The following is a 12,038-nucleotide window of genomic DNA, read 5'->3' as shown; positions in this document are numbered from 1 at the left end:
GATGAACTTAAGTGCTTCAGGGGGGTCTTTCTTCCTGAAGGAGGGTTTAGAGGGCCATGGGAGGCTAGACTTTAGGTCAGGGCAAAGAGCTTAGGGAGAAAAATGGGAGTGTATTAGGATACTCTCCAATGCAAGTGACAAAAATCCAACCTAACCTATCTTAAAGCAAGTAGGAGGATTTATTATTGAATTAAAGTCTTGGCTCAAATGACATCATTAGGCTCTGCTCACTCGAATCCTTGGCTCTGCTCCCTTCTGCTTCTGGCTCTGTTCTGCAGACGGCTCTGTCCTTGGGTTGGAGAAATGGCTGCTGACGGTCTCAGACTCATGTGCTTGCCGCTTGACACCAACACTGAACCAAAAGAGAGGTCTATGTCCCGGCTTATGTAGAGAAAACATAAGACTGGCTCTGTGGGTCATTTGCCATTGAAAAACCAATCCCAGCCACCGGTAGCCTGGGCCAGGGAGAGTGTGGTGGTGAGAACACCCCAACTGACAGAGCTCCATGACTGTGTGGAGCAGATTGCCCACAATGGAGCCACAGCAATGCTTCGTTTCCCGCCTTGCCATGGGCTAATCTTTCTTTCTACTTACCATTCCCTAGGGCCAAGGGTTACCAACTCTGAGTTAGAACGAGGTGAAAATATACAAGAGTAAATGCAACTATTTGCCTTTCAGAGCAATTGCACATGTAGGGAGGAAACTGCTGAGAGATTACTACGATCCCATTACTGCTAGGGGCCTAGTTTTCCCTCTTTTTAAACAGGAGTATATATAGTAGTCATGTTCATCCCACCATTGAATATTGGGTGTATAGGGGGTGGATAACATGTCACTCTCATTCAAAGGTCTTTGTATCGATCAAGGCCCTGTGGAAGAAGAACCACACTTGTGGGGTCTCCTTGGCATTTGGACCTGATTTAAATGAAAAGATCCTGGATGTCAAGCTAGTGCCAATTATGGTGGGACTTGGGGATCTCAGGGCCAGCACAGGGCATGTTGCACATGGAAAAGATGTTAATGGTTTGAAGTGTGGTTGTGGCAGTGATGTTGTGACCTTGGCAGACTGTATTTTCAACAGATGCCACAACAATATCTTCCATCCCACATGCTCTTTTTGCAATGTGACCTTGCCAGTCCACTGTTGAGAGGCAGAATCTGTGTCCTTTCACCTTGAACCTGGGTGGGTCTTTGCCACTGCTTCAACTCATAGAATGTGGTGAAGCAACGCTATGGACATCCAGGGTTAGGCCCTAAAGGTTGATGGAGTTTTGGACTGGCTCTCCCTCTTTTAGGGACACTTGCTCTGGGGAAGTCTGGGCCATGGGGAGAGGCTACATATAGGAGTTTGAGCTGCAGCATCAATTGCCAGACATGTGAGTGAGCAAGCCTTTGATCATCAGTTCTGTTTGACCACAACTGCATGGCAGATCTTGACAGAAAACCAACTAGATGAGCACAGTCAACCCTCAAAACTGCAAGAGATATATTAATAATAATACTAATAGAGGACTTTTGTATGCCACAAAGTTTGGGATGGTTTTTTACATAACAATAAGTAATGATAACTGTTGAAATGGAGAGCCCAGGGGAATCTTACCTGTCCACAACTTGGAGATGAGCTGAGGCTGTGGCTACTTAAATTCTAAAATACATTTTAAGACCAACAATATGGATTAGAGGGAGGCTGCCCTGTGAGTAGGGTTAATCAGAGAAGTCAAAGCAGGCATCAAACAGGTAGTTGAATTTTTGAGGGGGAACTTTTTGGCTAAAAGTGTTATTAAAAACATGGTCAGAAAGATCCAATATCCCTCATAAACTTCCCTCTGGAGGGTGAAGATGTAGGAATAGAATCAAGTAACAATTCTATTTTTAGTTCTCATTTTCCCATATCACCTGATTAAGTTCAGGTTTAGTTCTGGAGGATTATAACTATGGGAACCTTAATGAGGACTCCATCAGCTCTCATGATGGGAAACATTTTTGCTGATAATCTTTCAAGCCCTCCCAATACCTCAAAGCCCTCCCTGATTGGCCTGCCCTCAGTGGTCTCTCCCTGGAATGAGCTTCTACCCTACATGGCTAAGTGCTTAATTACAGCATTTCCTTCTACTGCCCTAGGGACAAATGCCTTAGTGGGGCAGGCAGGGCTACTTACCAACCAGGCTGTCTTCTCATCCACAGCCTTCCAGAACAGTTGGTGGCTCCATGAACAATGCACTGCACCTTCTCTTGCCTCGTGGGCCTTTGCTGAGGCTGTTCCTTCTGTCAGAAATACTATTCTCTTTTCTTTCTTTTCTTTCCTTCCCTGCCCACTGCCACCACTTCCCACTGGGAAACATATACGTGCTCCTATCCTCATCTACCCCTCTTCATCTAGCTAATGGCTACTCTCCTTCCAGGAGTCCGTTAAGAAGCCCCTTCCTCCAGGAAGCCTTCCATAACTGCCAGAGGTGGGCTAGGGCTCATCCTTCCTTGCACTTTCCCTTACATACATTTCTCTCACTCTTTTGTAATTGTCTGGTTCCTGGATCCATCTAGAAGGTGACCTCTGTGAAGGCAGAGACTGATCAGTTCATCTTGGTGCCTTTTTTTTTCAGTCTTGTCTTCCTCAGTTGGAACCTCCTATAGGGAGTAATCAGGCTTTCTCTTTACACCCCATGGAGAGAAGCATACGTGAGGGCTCTGTACAGCTAGGTGACTGACTAATAAGTTTTGGAGAGAGCAGTCAGAGACATAATCACCTGTGAATTCATCTGTTTAGCATAACAAATGAGAGTATGGGTTCTGAAGTCAGCACAAGACCTGGTTTGAGCCACAGCTCCTTGTGGCACTTTCCCGGGAGAGGGGCTCAGACCTCCAAGCAAGACAGATGTTGTCAAGCAGCTTGCAGTGGGGCAGTTGGCTGGTGGTTTCCAGCTATAGCACCTTTGGGATCCTCTGCAGTGCTTGAGCCAAGCCTGCTCTCATCCTGGGCTTCTCCCAGCCAACAGCTGAGCACATCTGCGCTCCAGGGGCCTGGCTATTTCAGCTCTGTGTGGGACCCTCTGCAGGCAATCTTTGCACTGGAGCTATCTGTTGGGCCATTAGATTTTTTTCAGATATGCATCAAAGTCAGGCCCTTCTGCCAAATCTTTCTTCCTCCTGCCAATCCTTTTGCGGATGCCTGAAAGTCCTCCTGCTTCTCCTGCTCCCTCTCCCTGTTATCTTTCACAGTTGTTTTCCCAATACATCTCTAGCACTTCTAATTTTGCTTGACATCTGCTTTCCAGAGCAGCAACTGACACACTCTGTCACCTTAGAGAGACTTCTTCACTTGTCTCTGCCTCAGTTTTCTCATCTGTACAATGGGTATAGAAACAGTAACAGTTTCATAGTTTGACAGTGAGGATTCAATGAGACCATACATGTTAAGTGCTTACTGTGGTTTCTGGCACATAATAAGTACTCAAAAAAACCCAGCCAGGTACAGCCACATATAAAACCTAACACCTGTAATCCACCAGACCTGGTGCTTCCCAAAGTGTCTTCCTTGTCGTCTGCCCTGAACCCCCAAGCCCCAGCCCCAGGTCTAGCATGCAGTGGGTACTCATTGAAAGCTAAGTGGGAGTGGAGGTCAGGGAAGCACCTCCTGCTTTCACAGCTGGAACAGCAAATGCAGTCCCTGAGCTGGCCTCTGTGAATGGACCTGCCTCTGGAGCCACCCCTTAAAGACTAGCACGAGCTGGGCCAGGATTAAGACGCACCCAGGTGGCCACCAGCAGGGCTCCTTTGCTGGGCAGTCCTGCCAGCGGGTGGCTTTCCTGACCCTAGGGCTATCTCGTCATGTGGCAGAAAGAAGGGGAGAGTGAGGGAATCCTTTTCCCTCTCTGTGGAAAGAGGTCCCACATGTCCCCTCTGGAAAAGGCCAGGCTCCTGGGCCCCTCCTAGACAGTGCCTGTCTAAGCCAGTTGCTCAGTCTCAGAGGGTGTGGGCAGGTGCACAGACCTGAAGGTGACACCTGACCCCGACTTGGAGCCCCTCCGTGGCCAGGAAGTAACCATTCTTAGGGCCTGGCTTTTCAGGAGGCTACTAATGGAAGCAATAGAGGGAGGTGAGGCCTTGAAATGAATGCCCTCTTATTTGTAGGGTAACAGGTGGTGCACTGTACAAATGCGTTCACAGTCCAGGATCGCTCACTACAGATGGGCCTGGTGGTGGCCTGTGAGCCCCCAGGAGGTCAATGTGCATCTGCCTGCCCTGGGCCTGTGGACAGAAAAAGCTGTAGATCATAGAGGCTTCAATTAGATGTCCTTGGACTGTTCATTTATGAGGTGACTATTTGGAAAAAGCCATTGTTTCATATAGATGTCGCAAAAACTGTTTTCGCCTGGGAATCTTTTCTGGAACAAGGGACCCAGGGCTTGCCTAAGCTGATCTCCATGGCTTAGTGAGAGAGCCGTTTTTTCTGTCTGATTTCCTTGGAAATTGGGGCTGGGTCTCAGGGGTCAAGCACTCAGCAACATGCCACCACCCTTGACTGAGCACTTCCATGGATAGAGTACTGTGTTAGCCTTCATAGATGCCATTTCCAATGCATACTCATAGAAACTCTGCGAGGGAGATCATCAGGGACCACCCCCTGCCCATTTTATAGATGAGGAATCAACTAAGGCTCAGAGACTAAATGACTTATGGAGGCCACATGGTGAGAGAGGTCAGGGTTTCATTCCCTGCATCCAGATGTCAGTGTCTAGTGTCCTATCTGAGTGCATTGTCTCTCAATGTCCTCAGAGGGTCAGGAAGCTGGGAGGCTAGAGGGTGTCTTGCAGATCACCAAAATAAAGGGCTCCTTGGAAAATCTGTGAGTTCTTCCTTTAATCCTTCCTAAAATACTTTACCCAGATAAAATTCCAGGGACCCCAGCCACCCACATCACTGGCTCCAGCCATGAGAAAACTCTATGTCCAAGCACGTTAAGGCTGATATCTTTTCCAGTTTACAAAAATTTCTTTAAGTTTCATTGAAAAATGTTCTCTCTTGTGGGTATTTATACATATATATGTCCAAGTAAAATGAATTTTAGAGGCTAGGGTTACTGCCTGGTGATACTGCTGTGGAAGAAGACCAGGATGTGGCCCATAGTAGGCTGGATTGACTGAACTTTGGGAGGGCAATATGCAAATAGATGACAGGGGCCTCTCTGGGGCACGTGAGTGCCAGACAGGGCTGGCTTCATGAGTGTGGAACCAGTGTAGTCAACCAGGAGCTCCATGCTTAGATGGGCCCCATGCTTGGGATTTATATGCCGCACTCACCGACTTGAAATTTGTAATAATTTGATCTTTGCATTTGTGTTTCATAAGTCAAATCTGATAGGACAATGTAGCATGTGCTTGGAGCCCTGGCTTATGTGAGCTTCTCCCTTACCCTGATCCTGGTTTGCTCTAATGCAGAGGTTGCAATACCCCTGAGGGTTGCCAGTTTGCTGTGGGTGGGGGCAGTGGGCTCATGGGAAGGGAAGATGCCTGGCTTGACTTCGTTGCTTCTCACTAGTGCATGGCATGAGAGTACAGTGGTGGCTATTAGGAGGCGGCCCTAGCAGTTGGAGAGCTGATTGCTCAATGAATCAGGGGTTGGGACTTCTGGGCACCTGTGAAGGTCTGCATTTGCCTTGCAAGGATCCCTGTGCTTGAGGAATCATGGCATTAAATAGCATAGAAAAACCACCATCGCCATCATAGGGGTGCTGGGTAGCCTGATACTGCCATACATGTATCCTGGAATTGAACAATTGAGTAAATGGATGGCAGATGGCAGGAACCTGGTTCTTACTGTTAGAGAAGGAGGTTACAGACAAGCAAGGAGAGGGGGCCAGAATGATTCATGTTGTAACAGATTAGAGTTGGAGACATTGGCATAAACTCATGTTTAGTTTAATATAGACACAGCTATGTATTTAAACGTACAGGTGTGTGTAGATACACACATTAGTATACTCATATGTATTTACTTTCTCTGTCAGCTGAGAGAGCCTAGAGGCAAGAACACCTCAGTAGCAATGAGCACATACAGCATCTAGATATTGGTTTCTAATACCATTCTCTAGTAAGAGGAACTATGGGCTGATTCTGGGACTGGAGTAAGAAATACGTATGGTGAGCCTGGAGGATCTTGTAGTGCTGTAAAATAAGAAAGTGCTCAAAACCACCCAACCACCCTCAGCAAAAGGGGTACTATAGGAGTGTAGCAGTAGCTAAAAGAGTTCCCAGTGGCCAAAGTTGAAACAATTTGAGCAAGAAAATAAGAAGTAGTAATTTATATAAACAAATGATTGAATACAAAAACAGACGAAGAATAGACAAATCTCCTGTGCGGAAGAATTCCAAATCATTTATGTAGGTACTCTGTCCTCAGAGAGGTGGAACGTAGCTCCATATCTCTCAAGAGTGGGCTGCACACAGTGACTTACTGCCAAAGAATGATGGGGGAAAAATAGAGTAATTTTTCAGTGGAGAAACCTGGCAAGTGTGACTTCAGCCAGGTGATCAAGGTTAGCGTCAACAGCAGTAAGTCATATTGACTGTACATCTCTATGCCTTTCCCTACCACCCACTCTTATTGCCCAATTTCCACATTTGTCAGGTTTCCAACCCCACCTGGCATCCTCCCCACAAATCCTGCCCGTTGACCAAGGTCCACACCCAGGCCCTTCTTCCAGGAGTCTCCCCTGCGCCCCAGGTTGCAGGGCTCTCTATGTGTCTGTCTCATCAGGTGCCCTTTGTGGAGTTTAGGCTCTTGCAGAGCTGAGATTGGGAGCTCCCAGAGGGAGACAGGGCAGGACAAGTTCCCAACTCTTATTTCCTCATCTCTGGAGCTGTGGGTCCTGATTGGTAGGCTGCAGCAGCTCACAAGTATTTTTTTTTTTTTTTTTCTGAGATGGAGTCTCCCTCTGTCACCCAGGCTGGAATGCAGTGGTGCGATCTCGGCTCACTGCAACCTCCATCTCCCAGGCTCAAGTAATTCTCCTGCTTCAGCCTCCTGAGTAGCTGGGATTACAGGCATGTGCCACCATGCCTGACTAATTTCTGTATTTTTAGTAAAGATGGGTTTTCACAATGTTGGCCCAACGGGTCTCAAACTCCTGACCTCAAGTGATCTGCTCACCTCAACCTACCAAAGCGCTGAGATGACAGGCGTGAGCCACTGTGCCAGGCCCACAAGTATTCTTGATGAGGATCTGTTTGTGCTCTGGGGAACTTCTTGTGGAGGATAAGTGGAGCTTGGAGGTAAGGGGTCCTGAAGAATTTGGCTGCTGGAGAGTTTTGGATTTGTGGCTTCTCTCTACCTCCTGGGATTACCTGACTGCTCTCTCCTTCCCTCTCCCTGCTGTCTTCCTCTACTTCTCCTTCTCTCTCGTGAGGTGCCTGCTAACTGCCAACTTATCCCTGCCAGGCAGGAGACACCAATGGTGCCCAGTTCTCTCTCTCCTCTCCACAGGCCAGGACATCTTTTGGACCCGTGATAAATCCCTTCCTGTCACTCTCTGGCATGAGATCTTCCTGAGCTTCTCCAGAGGCCTCTGGAAGGAGTGCAACTTAACGAGGATATGATTTTAGCTCTAGTGGCAAGACCTTGGTGTCCCTTAAAATGTTCTTCTCTGCCTTCATTCATTTATTTAGTAAATACAATTTGAGTTCCTATCCCATGCCAGCCATTAGGAATAAGGTGGTGAAGACAGAGTTTCTACCCTCAAGGTACTTACATTCTAATAGGGCAGAGGGCCAGTAGACAGACAATTTAAAACAATGCCATATGCATTATCTTAGGAGTTTTAGGAACTCAGCAAACTAGCCTCTAACTAGCATTGGCTGGGATCAGAAAATGCTTCCCTGAGGAAGTCACAGGTGAGATCTCTAGTGAAGGTCCTCTAAGTAAGGGATGGCACTCAGACCCAGGCCTCTTCTTCCTAGAGAGAGCATTAGAGAGGGGCAGAGAGGACAACTGGGTTCAGGCTTGGAAGGGACAGAGATAACCAGGGGGTTTTCGATCAAGGGCTAAGTACAGGTACCAGCACCAGGGCACAAGTCAGAATGGGACAAGTGGCCCACATGACTGAGGACTTAGCACCTGTGTGCAGCTAGCTGTAATCACACCCTCCCTCCCTCCGCCTTCTCTCTCCTTCTCTCCCTCCCTCTCTCTCCCTCTCTCCCTCCCTCCTTCCTTTCCCTCCCCTCCCTTCCTTCTTTTCCCTCCCCTCTGTTTCCTTCTCTCCCATCCCCTCCCTTTCCTTCTCTCCCCTCCCCTCTTCCTCTCCTCCCCTCTTCTCTCTCCCCTCCTCTCCCTTCCTTCTTTCCCTCCCTTTGCTTCTTTCCCCTCTTTTCCTCTCCTTTTCCCTCCTCTTTCCTCTCCACCTCTCCTCTCCCTTTTCCTCCCCTCCCTTCCCCTCTCCATCCCCTCCATTCCTCAACCCCTCCCCTTCCCTCCTCTCCCCTCTCTCCTTCTCCCTCCTCCTCCTCCTGTCCTCTCCTCTCCTCTCTCCCCTCCCCTCCCCTCCTCTCCTCTCCTCTCCCCTTCCTTCCCTTCCCTTCCTTTCCCCTCTTCCTTCCTTCCTTCCTTCCTTCCTTCCTTCCTTCCTTCCTTCCTTCCTTCCTTCCTTCCTTCCTTCCTTCCTTCCTTCCGGGCTGAGCTTATGTGGGGGCCTGAGTGACCCCAGCTGTGACTGGAGTTCTACAGGGCCCTGAGTCATCAGCCTGACATTGTCATTAACTCATTGGCAGGGTCACGATGGCAGAACTGCTTGTTCTGCCTCAGCTGGGACAGATTGGGGTGGTAGTGATGACTTGCCAGCCAAGTGAGAATAAACACAGCATACTTCTAGTCCAGCCCTGAGGGGCCTTGGTCTTGACCTGCCAAGGCCATTCCTGGGCACTCTGCTTCTCTCTCCAGCCAGACCGCTGTGTTTGTACAAAAAGAGATTGAGCTCATTGAGTACCCAGCATGGATCCCCTGCTCTTGGCTCTGGGGAATGATCTGGAGGCACTGTGCAAGAGTGCTGTGTGTACTGGTGATGCTCCATAAATGTTCAAGAGCTGTAGACTTCAGGGCTAGAGGGATCTTTAGAATCAGCCCAACCCAACCCCCTTTCACAAGGATTCTCAACAGGGATACCCCCAAGTATCAGGGACTAGAATCACTTGGGAGGGCACTTTATGGACCCCCTCAGCAATTCAGATCATTCCCTCCCAGGGGTGTGTGTGTGGGGGGGATGAGTGGAAGGTAAATAATGTATCCTAACCATGTTGAGTTGGAGCAATGTGTCTTAACCATGTTGAGTTGGAGCAGATGTGTGATTGCAAACCATAACCCACCAAATTCCATCTTCCAGACCCTGCCTGAATGTCTCTAGCTATGGAACTCTCTGCATGCACAGTGTCCATTTTTGTTATTAGACAGCTTGACCATTAGAGAGAAGAGCTGCTTCCCTGGACTGATACCATTGGTTCTAGTTGAAGAGAGAGACACAGCTTGGAGCCAGACAAACCTGGATTTTAATCTCACGTCTGCCATTTGTTTAGACATACACCCTTGTCAAGAGACTACCACCTCTAAGTCCCTTTTTTCTCTTCTTCAAAATAGGGATAATCATGGCTACTTCCTTTTTGGAGTTGTTGTAGGGATTGCAGGAAATGATGAGAGTAGACAGCTCATCCTAATGCCTGGCACTCACTCAGTATCTTGTATACCAGGGAGCCTGTTGGCTTCCTCTTCTGTGAGGTTGTGCTTCAGGTAAGTGAAGATGGCGCTTATGCTCCCTTTCTACTACTTATTACAAATGGGAGCATCAGTCTGTTTTTATTAAACACAGAGCAAGCAGAGCAGGAGTGTAATAGTCCACTAGATCTGCCATTATCAAGTACACAGAATGGGTGGCGTAAACAGCAAAAATCGATTGTTTTACAATTCCAGAGTCTAGAATTCTAAGATCAAGGTGTTGGCAGGATTGGTTTCTTTGGAGGCCTCTCTTTTTGGCTCATGGATGGCTGTCTTCTCCCTGTGTCCTCACATGGTCTTTCCTGTGTTTCTGTGTCCCAGTCTTCTCTTCGTACAAGGATACTGGTCTTATTAGATTAAGGCTTCCCTAATAATCTCACTTTAGCTTAATTACCTCTGTCTTCAACTACAGTCCCATTCTGAGGTCCTGGGGGTTAGAATTTCTACATATAAATTACAAGGAACACAATTCAGTCCCTAACAAGGTTTCAGAGGAAAGCACAGATGTTTGAGGTAGTTTAGTTGAGCGATAAGCTGAATGCCATTTGTGTTTGCTCACCATTGGTTGACCTGCCTGGTGGTCCTATCCTGAGGCCCAGCTGGACGGAAGCCGCCTGCCTGGGCCTGGGCCACTGCTGGCACTGCACAGCATGGGGGAGTTCTGCCCTCTCTACTGAGTGGCTGTGGAGTGGATTTCCATCGCTGACACCTTGAAATGTTTTATAGGGCAATTCCTGCTTGTCAGCAGCCGCATTTCTTAATCAGCTCCTCGTTCATTTCTCTAAAGGCGCCTGACACTTTTGACTAGCTCCAGAGGGTTTGGTGTGGGCATGAACATCCATGTGCTCTTGGATCCAAGTGCACTCATACCCTGGGACCATGCCAGAATTCCCAACTTATTCCATTATTCTTAGCCTTGAAATGGTGAGAGCAGGCATTTCAAAACCAGACTTGGGTTTTTGCAAACATAGTTTGGCCTTCCTGCCTACCTATTTTTATTTCCTTCATATTTGGAAAGAGAAAATTCCCAGACATGGGCCTGGGAATCAGGCCATTCTCAGGTCAGCCTGTAGCTCCAGTTTCTTATTTCTTGCCTCTGCCTTTGCAGAGAAAGCGTTGTTTCAGCTAACTGCATTGTAGACTCCCATGAGTGGATCAGATGGTCACCTCTACCCAGTGAAGGGCATTGGAGTGGTAGTTCTGGCCTCACCAGCTGCTCTTGTGTTCTTGCAACTGTGCCCCCTTTCAGCTATGTAGAGGAGCAGAGCTGTTGATATAGCTGCCCAGGTGGAGTAAATGTTATGTCCATTATTTTGGTTGGAATTATGCTTCCCAGATACCTGTCCATCCTACCAGGCCCTGCACACTGGCAATCTGGCAGTCACCAACTTCATCTAGGATCTGCTTCAGGAAAGTGATTAATATTCAGGCCCATCCCCAGCTCCTGCCCTTCCTTTTGCCATATTGTGTGTCCTGTGGCCTGGGCCACCAGAGCACAGATATGGCTCCTTCCTTCTCAGCCACGTACCACTGGGAACATAAACCCAGAGGAAGAGTCCTTGCTGTGGTCTATCTTTCCTGGATGTAACGCTTGTGCCCCCTGCCTGCCTTTGGTGGTACCTAGGTGATGTCATCTATGGGTGGGGACAGAGAGTCTTTTTCACTGTAAGGAGATAGCTTTGGCAGCAGTGGCTGTTTGAAAGAAGATTGGCCCCAGCCAGGGGAGTTCCTGCAACCCTCATCCATCAGCAACACTGCTTGGGTGTGAGTGAGAATGAAACAGCCGAAAACATTTGTTTGGCTTTTACACACATTTGTTTGAACACTATTTATTTTTCCTCTCCTGCTGTGCCTTCTCTAGGAACAGGCAGGGAAGCTAGCTTTTTAAATCTCTTCTAGCACTTTGCAATGGTGTGTGTTTGAGAGTAAGTGTGCATTTATTTAATGAGCCCTAAGTTTCTTTTCAGGAAAAAATTCACGAAAATGCACCCCCTACCAACCAAATTCAGTGGACCAAGCACTTTGTCTATTTTGATGGGAGTAGAGGCTGATAGCAAGCTTTGTGCCTGGCAGAGGATCAGGACTGGCGAGAGGGACTCTGACCATGTAGGAATCTCCAGATATGGCCAGTAGGATTGTGAATTCCCCTGAAACCATGCCAGACAAGGACCAGGTGAAAGATTTCAGGGGTAGATAGTATGGAGAAAGTTGAGGTGGCAGAAAAAGTGTCATCAATATCCAAAAGGCCCTCTTGTGACCTTCTGTGTGTGGCTGTCTGGGGGACA

Source organism: Papio anubis, chromosome 14 (assembly GCF_008728515.1).
Source record: "Papio anubis isolate 15944 chromosome 14, Panubis1.0, whole genome shotgun sequence".
NCBI lineage: Eukaryota > Metazoa > Chordata > Mammalia > Primates > Cercopithecidae > Papio > Papio anubis.
This window is presented reverse-complemented; position numbering follows the sequence as displayed.